The following is a 15,084-nucleotide window of genomic DNA, read 5'->3' as shown; positions in this document are numbered from 1 at the left end:
GAATAATTTCCCCATTCATTACATCCCTGCTGAAGTACTTCTGCCAGTGTCTGTGAAAGAGATACAAAATAAAACAATGATGAGGGTGTATAAGCAAGAAAGAAATGCTCTTTCACCTTGTATGCGTTGTGTGTGTGTGTGTGTGTGTGTGTGTGTGTGTGTGTGTGTGTGTGTGTGTGTGTGTGTGTGTGTGTTTGTGTTTAAAGTTTATGAGGCATGTGCACCTGGTCACGTTAAGTGTTTGTCCCTTCACATACATGGTGGCATCTAATTTTTTCCTGTACCTCACCTGGACGCAGATCTGTCACCTCAAACACAACCCCATGGTAGAACTTTTTCAAAATTAGGAATCAGCAAACATAGCTACTCAATCTATGCATCGTTATATGAAACATTCTCGCCGTTTTCTACCTGGTAGACCATGAACCGAAGTAGACAAGTGGTGGCTGTCCAGGGTGTAGAAACCCAGGTAGTCTTGTTGGTCGAGACGTCTCTTCCAAACCTTTGTGTGTCTAATGAGCATAAATGTAACCGAGTGCCTCAGCATCACTGTCAGGCTGCAGTTCTTAGTTAAGCTGAAGTCCATACCGGAAGAGAGACAAAGAAGTTGTGACCAATTAGCTTACAGCAAAGTTCAGATTATTCTGTTTCTTTGTGATTCACAGAAGCCATGTGAAGCAAGTGAAGATGTATTTGTCAATGTAATTTAAGTATAGTTGAACTCAGTTTTCAGTGTAGGTTTGATAGTTTACATTTGGTTTTGACCTGTAGTTTTTACTGATCCTATTTTTTGTTTATTAAGATGAAGTATTATTGGTATACAAGTTTGTTTTATATCACTACAGCTGCTTCATTGTGTGATAAACACAAGAAATTTAAAATTATTTTTGAAAATGTACATTCATTTTTAAAAAGCATTTTTTATCCTGACACGACCAAACTACCTAAATATATAATTCCTTTTATCATTTCAGTTTAAAACAAGGCAGTGTTACTCACTTGGTTTCTTTAATAGAAGCTGTATCAGACCACAGCAGCTTGACTTGCTTGCCATCATGGAAGACTGAGATGTCCTGAGTGCTCACCTACCTCCATTCTCACCCCCAGCTTTTGGTGAATGATACCCAAACGGCCAAAGTAGGTGTTGATGTTACCATCTGGAACAACTTTCTTCTTGCCAATAATTTGGCCGTTCACCACAAAGCCTGGAAATAATGACAGGTTTGAGTTTGTTGTCCCTTCTCACGTTTCTCACAAAAAAGAATCCTGTGCTTGTTTTTAGAACAACTGAAAACTCAGGGATGAGCTGATTTTGGGTCTCCGACCAGGTTGAAAATTGTTCTTGGTTTGTCGTTGATGTTGGTGCACAGAGCGTCATCTCTGTCTGGTATCTCTATCATGAAATGAGGATCTCTGTCCACTGCTCAAGCATCAACAACTCAAGTTTGTTATTTTGATGTTTAAATATGATTGGCAGCAACTAACACTATTACATTCCTTAGTGCAGCAGTGTAGAGCCTACCCTGATGTCTTCAGTATTAAATACTTGATACATATGTGGTGGATAAAATAACATTTGCTGTGATCGGTGTGTGAATGTGCATCAATGTTTATCTGATGAGCAGGTGGCACCATGTATAGGCCCCAGTGTATGAATGTGTGTGTGTATATAATGTGAATGGTGACTGTAGTGTAGAGCACTTTGAGTGGTCGCTAAGACTCTAGAAAAGCGCAATATAAATGCTGTCCATTTACCATTTAACATAGAAAATGTTCACTAAATATGAAGCTATATAAAGGAAAAAGCACCTTAAATATCACAATTAATACATTGTACCTTTTTGTTTAATCCATACAAAAATCGTAAAATGACAATTCACGGTTTTACGTGGTGTTGAGCGCGGTGTTATGAGCGCGGTGTTATGAGCACGGTGTTATGAGCACGGTGTTATGAGGTGCTTCCTGGTACTTCCTCCTTTTTTAGACCCTGCCCTGCTTTCAGTATTAACCTAAGTAGCACAGGATGTATGTAGGCTATAGTAGGTTTATAAAGCAGTGCATCCATGTCTCTTTCTTGTTTGACAAATTGTAAAATGTATTTAAATTGGATTTCTAGTCATCTGAATTAAGTGCACAAAAAAAGGCATAAAAGTTGGTAGCACTTGTTTTCCTCTTACCTCCACTGTCTTTTAGTTTCTTGATGTAGGCAATGGCTTTAGTCACATTTTCCTTTGTTGCTTTGGTAAGAGAGTCCTTCCAGGTGATAATTTTACTATCAAACAGGATGAGAGCAAAGTGGTCTTCTTTGTTCTTTCAGAATGGCGACCATTGCATCCCGAGTTTGCAAAGGTTCCCAAATCCACATGAAGATGTATACACAGTGATGCATACAGTATGAAGCTTATCTTCACAAAAAGTATTTTATCTGTGCAATCTTTCTTCCACTCACTGATCCGCTCCTGTCAATCACAAATACCACGTTCTTTGGGACTCTGGCCAGGTCAGGTGGAGCAAAAAAGTGCACAAAGTATCAGTTGACAATCTGAGAGGAAATACAGCATTTGATTAAGACTAGTAGTGAAATAGTTACACAAGGACACTGCTATGCTTACCTTCAAACGGCTAGGGAAGTAAAACTAGGTTTACGTTTTCATCTTAAAGTTAATTCGACAATCTTGTTAGCTATTTCCCAGAGCATATTTGAGTTAGGAATTAATGTAAAAAGAGGCAGTGCTCCTGCAGGTTAATCTCACGACATATGCTTTAGGTAACATTACTGAGTTTTATATGCTGCTGCAACCATCAATTTCCCTGCGAGGCACAAATACACTTGTCAAAGGTAGAGAAAGACATGATCTATGCTTACTGTCAAAAGTATTGAGTTTTGACTGACATGCTGAAGTTAGTGATGAAGGCGGTCTTGGGCAGCTCCACTTCAAAGGAGATTTCCTGGGAAAAGTTTGCTTTGTTCAGAGCCTTGGAGGTCATGACGGTGTGTGCGAAACGAGAAGTCACAGTGCAGTCCACTTTCACACTGTACACCATCTGAAAGGATGTTACATTATGTCTCATAAGATTGTTACCTGAAACCTGTCTGTCTGCCTGCCTGCCTGCTCCATTCCTGTTTCCCGTGGACCCTCATTTAATTATGTTCAGACTTGCCATCCATGCCAGTAAGCCTTTGTATTTTCATTTTTGCCAATAAATCACCGAACCCTTCCTGTCTGCCTAGTCTGTCTGTTTGGGTTCTCCTCCCCTTGTTGCCAGAATTCACCAAATGTGACAAGAAGAGGAAAACTTGGCATGCCTGTTGAGAAAAATGCTTTTTGAAAGCCATCAACATAAAAAAAATCTAAATCAAAAACATTATATTATAGAAAGACCACTAGCTTGGGGCGACCAGCTCACCCAGTAAGAGCGTGCGCCCCATTTAGGCTGAGGCCTTTGTAGCGGCCCGGGTTCGAATCTGACTTGCGGCCCTTTGCTGCTTGTCATCCCCCATCTCTCTCCCATATTTCCTGTCTACCCACTGTCACTCTGAGATAAAGGGGAAAAGCCCCCAAAAATAATCTTAAAAAGAAAGACCAGTAGCCACGAGAACTGGCAGCTTATTGTATTGTTGTCTCTCTACTCAATTGGGGCTCAGATGTCATGAGAAATGTCCCCAAATTATTCATTCGGTCACAAAACTGAGAGAGGTCACTGTTGTGTAAACACAAGGCAAGATGAAACTTTTAAAGGACGGAATAAAATGCAGATGGACAAATCATTTCCAGCATGTTTATTGTCTCCAGCAAAGCAAAGGGGAGACAAACACATGCCAATGGACACCGCAGGGGGAAGAGTGGAACAAGTGACATCTGTAAGCAATGAGGTTTTTTAGGAAATGTGGACTTACTTTGCAAACAGTAACAATACCACTACTGTGAAACAGACGCTACCAGTACCTTGGTCTCGTGTGTATTGGATTATATCCAGGTTTCATAATTAATTTCCCAATGATACATTAACATGACTGTATAAATTCCTTGTTGTTAGGAGAGGTCCTACCTCTGTTTTGATTTTACAATATATATCAATATCAAAATTGAGTCTGTGCTTCGTTTCTGTAGAATTAAAAGAGACAAAAATATGTAGTTTATTTTCACAACCAAAACTGTCCTTTTGAGTTTTGTAGCAGGGTGAAATGAACATAGCATAGTACTTTAAGTGAGTAATAAGTATTTTAAGCTGAGTACCTATATTGACCTGGGGCCCATAGCTTCTTTGGTCTCCTAGAACACAACATAGTATGCCTGGTTATTGAGAAAGGTACAGCAGGATTGGAGAGAGATGTGCAACAAATGAATGATGATGTGCCATCAGGCCCATCACTACACTTTGTTTGTTTGATGTTTCCCTGAATGTTTCTCATTAGTTCCAGTGTGGCATGATAAACCCAGATTTTCAAACAATTTTGTACCAGCACTCTATCAGTAGTCCCTATCTGAAGCATCCATGCTTATGATTATGATCTTCATCATTTTCATTAAAGCAACATTGCATAACCATTTTACCTTAAAGTAACAGCTTCAAAATCATTTAGACACTGACTTGTAATAGGGAGAATAGTGCATCTGTCATTCCCACTCTGTGCCCAGATTGCCTGTTCTCGCACCATGTAGTCTCGTATTGCAAAACCTTCCTCCTAAGCGCTGCGGAGGAGTGTCTGGCTAGTCCACACAACATTCCAGGATGGGAAATAAAACATGCTCTGGTTTATTGGCATTTCTTTAAACCAATTACAATCGTCTTGGGCGGGACTAAGTGCCGGACAAAGCAACAGTGCCTCTGCAAAATAGCCTCGGGAAGGAACATGTGCTTGTTCAAAAGTTGTTTTAGTCGTACAACGGAAAACTCAGATTGGACAGATAGTTTAGCTAGCTGTCTGGATTTACCCTGCAGAGATCTGAGGACTTTGGTCACCCTATGCTAACTGCAACATTAGCTAGTAAGCTCAGTTAAGCAAGGTTTATGGCTGTTGTGTTCCCGGTGCGAGGATCGCGAGCCAAAAAAATTACTTCATCACATCTTTCACATCCCACGTGAAGGCTTTGTGGCGAGTTGCTGGCACCTCTAAATTGTTGTAACTCTGTGCACGCTGCACATTACATTTCAACATGGTTGGCTGGAAAGACTGGCCTAGCAAGTTCACCTGTACAAGCATCTGTATTATTTTTATGTAGAGAACACAGGGAGTTAAATGGCCTCAAATCCGTGGAAAGAGAGAGCCTCCACACTGGGAAAAGAAGAGGCATTTTGCTTGGGTGTGGAAAAACATGAGACAGTGTTGGTAACATTGAGATGCGAACAGTAATTTTGACTTGGAGGTAAGCAGCAGTAACGTTAAGAATTGGAGTAGTAGACAAATGTAATGTTTGGAGGTACGTTGGTGTTGACCATGGATGTGTTTACCACTGTTGCCAGGCAGCCAGCTTTCCTTTACTTCTGCTTTCTACTTCTTCTCTACTACTTCTTGCTTATTCACTAATTATTTTGTTCGTACGCCCCCTGGCATTTTGTAGAATACTGCAACGGACAATGTGTTGAGCATAAACAGCTCTTTGCATGCACATAGCTTGTGCGCCGTCTGCAGAGGCTCGCGTCACAGTGTCACGTGTGAGTATAACCAAAGCTTTAGCCGTGTTGCCAGGACTGGAAGCTCAGGGTATTGCACAGAAGTATAATTTATAATCTAATCAGTTTAATAAGTCTAATCAGAGCATCCTAGCGTGGTGCGTTTCACGAAGGCCAAGCCAGCTTGAGAGGTGCGACTAGGTCGAGCCAGGCTGAAGGAATTCGGATAGATGCGCGTTCACGGCTTTCTTTAACAGACCGCTGGGTTGATCACAGATTTACTGATGCTGAAAAGGAGAATACGCATTGTGCATATACTTTACACAGAGTGAGCAGCAGCTTCTTATGGAAGTATGAAAACTTGAAACACATTACGGTATTTGTAAAAAATGAAACAGCGAGAGAAAGCGTGGCAGACAATCGCAGACCGACTAAATGCGTAAGCAGCAAGCAGCAAAAATATACATTTACTGACCACTGTTCTGAATTGAAACTATCATAATCATACCATTCAAGGAGTTAGGCTAAGTATTTGCACAAATGAACAGTTGTACTATTTGCCTTAAAAGTGAGCAGAAGACAGCCTAATGTTACGCAGGAAATTTACCATGAAGATCAATTACAACCACTAATCTACAATGCTAGACTATGATGCGTACATACCTCTCCCTCTCTCTCATATGGGCTAAATATAAATTACCTAATAACGTTAACTTCCACTGCTCGCTTTTCAGGCAAAGTGTACAACAGTTCATTTGTGAAAATAATTAGCCTAACTCCTTGAATGGTTTCATTTAAGAGAAGTAGTTTGTAAATGTATATTTTTGGATAGGCCGATATCATCCAGTCAGTCCGCTTCTGCCATGTTTTCTCTCACTGTATAGTTTGCTTCTTTTCATATTATATGCTTTGCTTCCTAGTAGACCTATGTATGGACATAGATAAGACACTGAAGAAATTAGACTCTGAAATTTAGAAACTATAAAGATAATTAAGTGATGAATGTAATGCACACTATAAACATGACTGTAACACAGAGTAGGGCTATTTCCCCCCAGCAAAATATAAGGTCAAAAACCATTGAGGTGTCCTCTCCCTGTTTCATGAACGTAGGCTACTGTATGTACAGTACTATATATATATATATATATATATATATATATATATATAGTTACTGGTCCAGTGAACTAAGACTATAATTGTATAAGGATGGTACAATTAGGATAGTTTTTTACAATTGGACAATCCTCCCAAATTATAGTCCCAGTTTACTGGAGATAACACAAATTGAAGAATATGCCAAATAAAATGCACATGGAAGGGGAACATACATGATCATTTGTTAAAGAATACAAAAGTAAATAAATCAACTAAAATAATTAAAGGTGTATTGGTCTGCCATTGTTAGAACTACTAAAACGTGTATAGTACTTTATATATTATCCTTCATCACTGACTTCATTTAAAACACTGTTTTTGCTGTAATATACAGTATTCATCAAACTTCTAACAACTATATGTGAACAGCAGTTTTCATACAGCAATATAATAGTAACAACTGTCACATGAATAATTATATAAATAATGGTCACAACTTTAAATAATAACGGTGCTTAACTGAACAGCAATATGCACTTGTTGTATTTTAATGCAGGCTAATAAAAATAAGGTCAAACCACTGCTGAGTGAACAGAAAAGGCCCCAGGATCCATTAATTCTGACTGTTAGCCTGGTCAAGAGCAGGCTAGCTGCACAGAATAAATCTCCATTGTAACTTAGGTGCCTCTGCTTTTGTGCAACCAAGTCAAGGCTAAATGCATCCAGGATAACTGATAAAGCGAGGCTTGACCTAGTCTAATTGTGCATCCTGGCTTGATGCATTTCATGAAGGCCAAACCAGGCTGAGGAGGAGCGACTAGTTTGAGCCAGGCTGAAGTCATTCAGATAGATGCACGTTCACCGCTTTCTTTAACAGACCACTGGGTCAATCACAGATTTACTGATGCTGAAATGGAGAATACGCATTGTGCATATAGCCTACTTTACACAGAGTGAGCAGCAGCTTCTTATGGAAGTTTGATGAAGTGAAATACATTATTTGTAAGAAACACAGCCGCTGTGATGAAACAGCGAGAACAAACGTTGCAAACAATCGCAGACCGACTGAATGTGTAAGTAGCCTAAAAATAGACATTATGTGATTATAACATTCAAGGAGTTAGGCTACTAAGTAATTTGCACACATTAACAATTGTATATTTTGGATTAAAAGTGAGCAGAATGGTTTCAGTTAAGAGAAGTGGTTCTTAAATGTATATGTATGTATGTCATTCAGTCCGTTCGCTATTGTCTGCCACGCAATTTCTCGCTGTTTTATTATAGCGAGTTTGCTTCTTCCTAAATGTGCTTTGCTTCCTCGTATATATGGACATAATAGATAATTAAGTGATAAACTCAATGCACACTGTAAACATGACTGTAACACAGTGTATTTACACTGACGACCGTGGCTGAGAGGAGGCTGCTGTCCAAGCTTGGATAGAGGAGTTAGGACAATTCCAAGGGCCCATGACTGACAGGGGCCCCAAAAAATAGGTAAAAACTAATATAAAATTATTAAACCATCATCATTCAGTATATATATTTCAAATATAATAATAAAATGAATGATCTCTTTGTTTTTTCTTGTTTTTGGCAGTAAAAGTATATCCCCATTGACCAAAAAGTAAACATCCATATAGCCCGACCACCCCCCTGTATCTGCATGAAATGGTTTGGTCCTGCCATAGCGCATTCAGACTCAGTGACGGTTGTTGTCGGTACACGATCCGTTCTGCCTGCACGATCCGTTCTGCACATGCGCAAGATAATACTGTTTTACGTATCCATACGACCTGCACGATCTGTTCCACGCTAGCCTATGGCTAGCCTCCACCGGGAAGCTAACGTTAGTTTAGCTAACAGCTAATTCGGCTAACCGCTAGCTGACAGCTAGATTCAGTCTAAAATAACGTTAACTCAAACTTAATGGGAAAAGCAGGCTACAGCTAAATTAAGACTTCACAGTAATAACAATACAGACAAGTATTGAGTGATTGTATTTTAAATGAGCACAAGTAAAGTAGAACTGACGTAACAGCTGTTATATATGTTAGGTGTTTGTTATATATGTCAACGTTTATTTTCAAGTTTTATTTTGAGGGTCTTTTAAAGTTATTACATGCTGTCTCAGCTAGCAGTTAGCCGAATTAGCTGTTAGCTAAACTAACGTTAGCTTGGCTGTCGACCGGAAGCGTGGAACAGATCGTGCAGTGTCGTAAATTCTCGTACAACCGCGCATGCGCTAACATTTTGCGCATGTGCAGAACGGATCGTGCAGGCAGAACGGATCGTGTACCGACAGTTGTCACTGCCCGATGTGAGTTGAGTGCCGATGTGAGTCGCGCATGCGTCACTTTGCGACAAGTAGCCTACAAGATGCTAACGGCTTTTTGAGCTAACGCACAGTCTATGAGCTAACGTTAGCAATCAAGCAATCATAGATAGCTAAAACATTTTGGAAATGACTGCTGCTGCTGGCTACAAGCTAGCAATCAAACACAATAAAGGCTGTCACTTAATGGCGTTTTGAGCTAACGTTAGCAATCAAACAGTCATAGATAGCTAAAACGTTTTTGAAATGACTGCTAGCTAAAAGTTAATCAAACACAACAAAGGCTGTCACTTGAATGGCATTTTGAGCTAACGTTAGCAACCAAACCGTCATAGATAGCTACAACGTTTTTGAAATGATTACCATCTTCTGTTATTGTATGTAAAGAGAAACGTTTATTATTTTATAGATTTCACAAATTTCAGTATGACAAACAGTTAAATCTGAGCATGCGCGACTCACATCTGCACTCGACTCACATCGGGAAGTGACAACGGTGTTTAGTTGCAGCGAAGAATTTCTAATATGGGAAGAAGTTCCACTCTCTCGTTACTTCCGGCTTCTGAACTGGTTGCAGTTCCACCAGAGTTCCATATAGGGGGCGCTCACAGGCCAGTGCAGAATGAATGGGACTCTATGGAGCTATACCCCTCAAAAACACTTTTCTCAGGATATCATTTTTTGTCTAGTAATTTGAATGTTGCATTTGAAAGGGGAAGCTAAGAAAATACACACTGCTGGGTGTTAGATTTTTTTTAAAGTGGCTTTTTTGTTCTAAAAAGCCTTTTAAAATGTCAATGACGTCATCAGATATAAGGCCAGAGATTCTGCTTTACGGCGAGCTCTGAGTCACTTCCTTTGTTCTCTCGAGGCATCGACAACACAGCAGACAGGTTAGACTCTCCCTGTCAATACACGTGCTAGAAAGTGGTTTGCTAATGTTTTAAAGACCACGCCGAAATATTCACTCTGGCATTCTGGTTCTGCTTCGGATGCCGTCAAGCGGGATCTCCGATCGTAATCAGTCCTTCACTGACCAATCAGCATTCATTAGCAGAATGCTAGCGTGTTATGGGCAACAACGACTCAACCTGTAACAAATCGAAAGGGCATAAGTACTCGTTCATTCAACTTTCGACCTATAATCCATGTTGAACTTGCAAAAACTACAATCAAATCTGAGATTTCTCATCGACAATCAGGCGAAAGAGACAGATTTAGCCGTCTAGCTCCATAGGGTCCCATTCATTTTGCACTGGACCGTGATCACCCCCAGTGGAACTCTGGTGGAACTGCAACCAAAGTAGGTACAATGGGGCTGAATAGGGAGTGGAACGGCTTTCCGTAGACGGGCTTTGGTTGCAGTCAGTAGATGCACCAGAACTACAGTGACCACAATGTTACCAAGTAACGTTAAATCAAAATCTGGTTTTCAAAAAAAGATAGAGAGAAAAGAGAGAGAGGAAAGACAAAGGAAAGGGTGTCAAACTGTAACCCAGTTTTTCACCAAGAAAGGTGGGTAGCCTATAGTCTGTGAGTGGTATTAACCTGTTGGCTTAGCTATCTACAGACTAGTGTTAGCCTAACATTTAATCACCATTTAATCAGTGCAGGGAAACGTTTATCAAGATATTCATATTAAAGGAGAACTCCGGGCAATTTTTACGTTAATCCTGATCGCTATAAGTATGTGAGTACTGTCGATAGCAAAAAAACGAGCCGAATCGGTGCTAGCTAACTGGAGCTGCTGCAGCTAATGCCGAGAGCTCCCACTTAGCTAAAACTGCAGTTTTGGGGGCATATCATAAAGAGTGCCTTTGTGCCTCTTAACAGACACAAAATGCAATTAAAATGTCTGTGCAACATGAACAGGGCCCTTACATGACAACAAGATGCGTTTTCAACTCAGAAATTGTTTAAATTCACCTACCCTGTTAGCTGCTAGCTGCCGTCTGGGATGAGTGAGTGTTCAGCCAGGTTTCGGTAATAAATCATCACGCAGCAGTTCCCTGTGTATTTGTAGCATATATATCCATTTTGTGTGCGATCCATCTGGCGTTGGTGAATAGTAGTCTCTGCAGTGGTGAACTGTGTGTTAGTTGCCTTAGCCAGGCTAGCAGGGCCGACCGGCATCCTTCTAATTCCTCCCCGCTTTCCTCACCTTCCGCGGCCGACGACAATCCACGGGAGCCCGCTGGTCTGGTGGATGTCCTCCAGAGGACAGTTCATGCTTTCATGGCGAAATTTTTGCGGCGAAAAAAGTTTATTTCCCCCTCAAAAATAGGTAATTGAGCACTGTAGTGGTATGATCATATCAGTGACTATGTAACTACATGGAAACGGGACAAATGATGCCTGGTTCTTGTAAAGTAACAGCGTTACAGAAGGCTGGCTGTAGTCTTGCGCTGAAGTCCCGTGGGATTTCAGTTGTAGCAGGAAAAGGTAAACAGCAGTGTGCAGATGGAAGCGTGGTGTGAGAAGAGTGAAGAGCGGAGGTGTTCACAAGGGAAGAAGCTTGAAGTAACCTATGGAGCTAGAGTTAGCCTTCAGTAACGCCATTACTGTACAAGAACCAGGCATCATTTGGCCCGTTTCCATGTAGTTACATAGTCACTGATTACATGATCATAACCACTACAGTGTCAATTACCTATTTTTGAGGGGGAAATAAACTTTTTTTTGCCGCAAAAATTTCGCCGTGAAAGCATGAACTGGCCTCTGGAGGACATCCACCAGGCCAGCGGGTGCCCGTGGATTGTTGTCGGCCGCGGCAGGTGAGGAAGGCGGGGAGGAATTAGAAGGATGCCGGTCGGCCCTGCTAGCCTGGCTAAGGCAACTAACACACAGTTCGCCACTGCAGAGACTACTATTCACCAACGCCAGATGGATCGCACACAAAATGGATATATATGCTACAAATACACAGGGAACTGCTGCTTGATGATTATTACCGAAGCCTGGCTGAACACTCACTCATCCCAGACGGCAACTAGCAGCTAACAGGGTAGGTGAATTTAAACAATGTCTGAGTTGAAAACGCATCTTGTTGTCATGTAAGGGCCCTGTTCATGTTGCACAGACATTTTAATTGCATTTTGTGTCTGTTAAGAGGCACAAAGGCACTCTTTATGATATGCCCCCAAAACTGCCGTTTTAGCTAAGTGGGAGCTCTCGACATTAGCTGCAGCAGCTCCAGTTAGCTAGCACCGATTCGGCTTGGTTTTTTTGCTATCGACAGTACTCATATACTTATAGCGATCAAGATTAACGTAAAAATTGCCCGGAGTTCTCCTTTAAATCATTGTCCCTGCCCCCTTTAGCAGACTTAACAACAGATGAGTCAGCAGCACCCCAGTCTCCCCCTAATTGTGCCCCTCCCTGTCCCAGTGAAGAAAGTGAGCACCATTGTGTTCAATGACATGCCAGTTAGCATCATTGCAGGGAGTCTGTGGGGATTTCATTAATAATTATAATAATAATTAATTTTGTTAAGAGAATTTTCCATTTTGTCAAATTCTATTACTAGTATTGAACTACAAGAAGCAAGACAGTTGGAAGCCTTTAATTAGAGTTATGTAAAGCTTTTGATGGGACAGTTAGTCCTAGAGATGTGGTGACAACAGCTGCGCAGAGGGGGCCCAATTTGATTTTTTTGTCATGGGGCCCAAAATTCCTGTCAGCGCCCCTGATACTGTACATTTGATCTTTTATATATATCTACTGTAAATTTGTATATTTGTTTTTAATATATATATTGTCTGTATAATATATGTTGTTTGTATATCTGGAGTTTGTAACAATAATAATTTCCCCCTGGGATTATTAAAGTATTTCTGATTCTGATTCTGATATTCATAAGGTCAAAAACCATTGAGGTGTCCTCTCCCTGTTGTTTCATGAATGCACAGTATGTACAGTAGCCTCAACTATATTAGTTACTGGTCCAGTGAACTAAGATTGTAATTTGGGAGAGTTGTACAATTAGGACAGGTTTTTATAATTGTACAATCCTCTCAAATTATAGTCCCAGTTTACTGGATAACACAGATTTTGTGCTGAGAATGGCAAATAAAAGGCACATGGAAGAGTACCATACATGATCCTTTATTTTTAAAGAAAAGAAAAATAAATAAATCATCTAAAGAGATCTATTGGTCTCTGACCAGTCATCCATTGTTAGAACGACTATAAACACACATGTAGTATAGCACTTTATATACTGCCCTTCATCACTGACTTCATTTAAAACACATTTGAAACTTTATCAGCCGTGTTTTAACCAGTTATTACCAAGACAAATCCACAGCTGCATGACTCTCCACAGCACAGGCATAGCTGGGAAACAGGAGAGCCTCTGCCCTGGCATTACTGAAAACAAGTGTGGGGAGAATTTGAGGCATGTGGGGCTCAAGTCTTCCCATAAGAGTTTTACTCCACCCACAGGAGAAGGGACCTTCTACCTCTGCAACTCTTGTTTGAGTCTTCATTGAGTCAGTGTGTGTCTTACTACTAACCAATATGCTCATCTAATCAACACTTGTGATCCTGTGTGTGCGTGTGTGTGTGTGCGTGTGCGTGTGTGTGTGTGTGTGTGTGTGTGCGTGCGCGCGCGCGCGCGTGCGTGCGTGCGTGCGTGTGTGTGTGTGTGTGTGTGTGTGTGCGTATTCACTGCACATGGATCACAGGTCACATGGATCTTGTGCTTATCTCTTTCATGAATGTATTTATTTCTTCTCAATATGCTATGTGAATGAGGTTGGTTATATCATCACAAAGTGTAAACCACTGTTAGGTGTTGATATTTCCTGTAGTTGAACAATAATCAGAGCCACATTGTACACAGAGGACTTTTTTTTGTGTGGATTTTTTGACCATTAAGACACGTTTCACCAATTTGTCACAACTAAGATAACATTGATTTGGTATCATGTGGTTTAGGAATCCTACAGTATACCTTAAATGAACTTTAAAGTGGCCATATTATGCTCATTTTCAGATTCATAATTGTATTTTGAGGTTGTACTAGAATAGGTTTACATGGTTTAATTTTCAAAAAACACCATATTTGTGTTGTACTACACATTGCTGCAGCTCCTCTTTTCACCCTGTGTTCAGGTCTCTGTTTTAGCTACAGAGTGAGACCTCTCACTGATGTAACATCTTTGTTGGCAGTCGCACATGCGCAGTAGCTAGGTAAGATCACATCATCTAGCTAGCTGTTTGTCTCTACAACTTCAGTAGTACAAGGCAGGATTAGCCGGGAGACTTCTTCTAAACGAGAGCACACTTCCAACTTTGCGTGGAATACCTGCAGAATAGGGACATGTAAGTAGTTATTTTGTAGATTATGGTGAACTAGTGTGTGTTGTAGCAGTGCTTTGCCATTCAGAATAAGCTAGCTACGGTTAGCCTCCTTATCTTGGCTACTGACGTAGAAAGCCGTGCAGATTTTGACCAGCTCATCCGGAGACTGAAGGCAGGACACATTCAGAAACCTGTATCTCACTCAAAACAGCATGGATGTTTTTTTTCCAAGTTTGTATGCGTGTGGAAGCACCAGAGACACAAAAAAACACCCCAAATCCCAGAAAAAGTGATTTTTTCATAATATGGGCACTTTAACAGACCTTTTCATCAGAATTGCACTGCTTGGAAACAATTTGGATGCCACTTTACTTCCTGTCAGCTCCTGACTTTAGCAAACACTTAAACTAGGAGTAAAAATGCAGGGTGTGCCGCCATTGTCATCATACAAGGGTTTGAAATTAGCAAGCTAGTAGACTTAAGTTAAACATGTCTTTAGGGGAAAATGGAGTAACCAAAGCAAAGGCCTGATACATATTAACTGAACAGTCTTTTCTGACATACTAAACAATGTTGCAAACAATGAAACACTGAAATGAAATGACTGAATCTAGCTTGAGTCCATCTTTAAGAACTGTGCCCCATGTAGGCTATTTCAATACAAGTGATTGCTGAGGCTGTCTCCCAGTACTTTTTGTACTGTTTATCTTTGGGTACAAGAAGTCAGAGCA

Source organism: Sander lucioperca, chromosome 6 (genome assembly GCF_008315115.2).
Source record: "Sander lucioperca isolate FBNREF2018 chromosome 6, SLUC_FBN_1.2, whole genome shotgun sequence".
NCBI lineage: Eukaryota > Metazoa > Chordata > Actinopteri > Perciformes > Percidae > Sander > Sander lucioperca.
Note: the sequence above shows the minus strand (reverse complement) of the source record.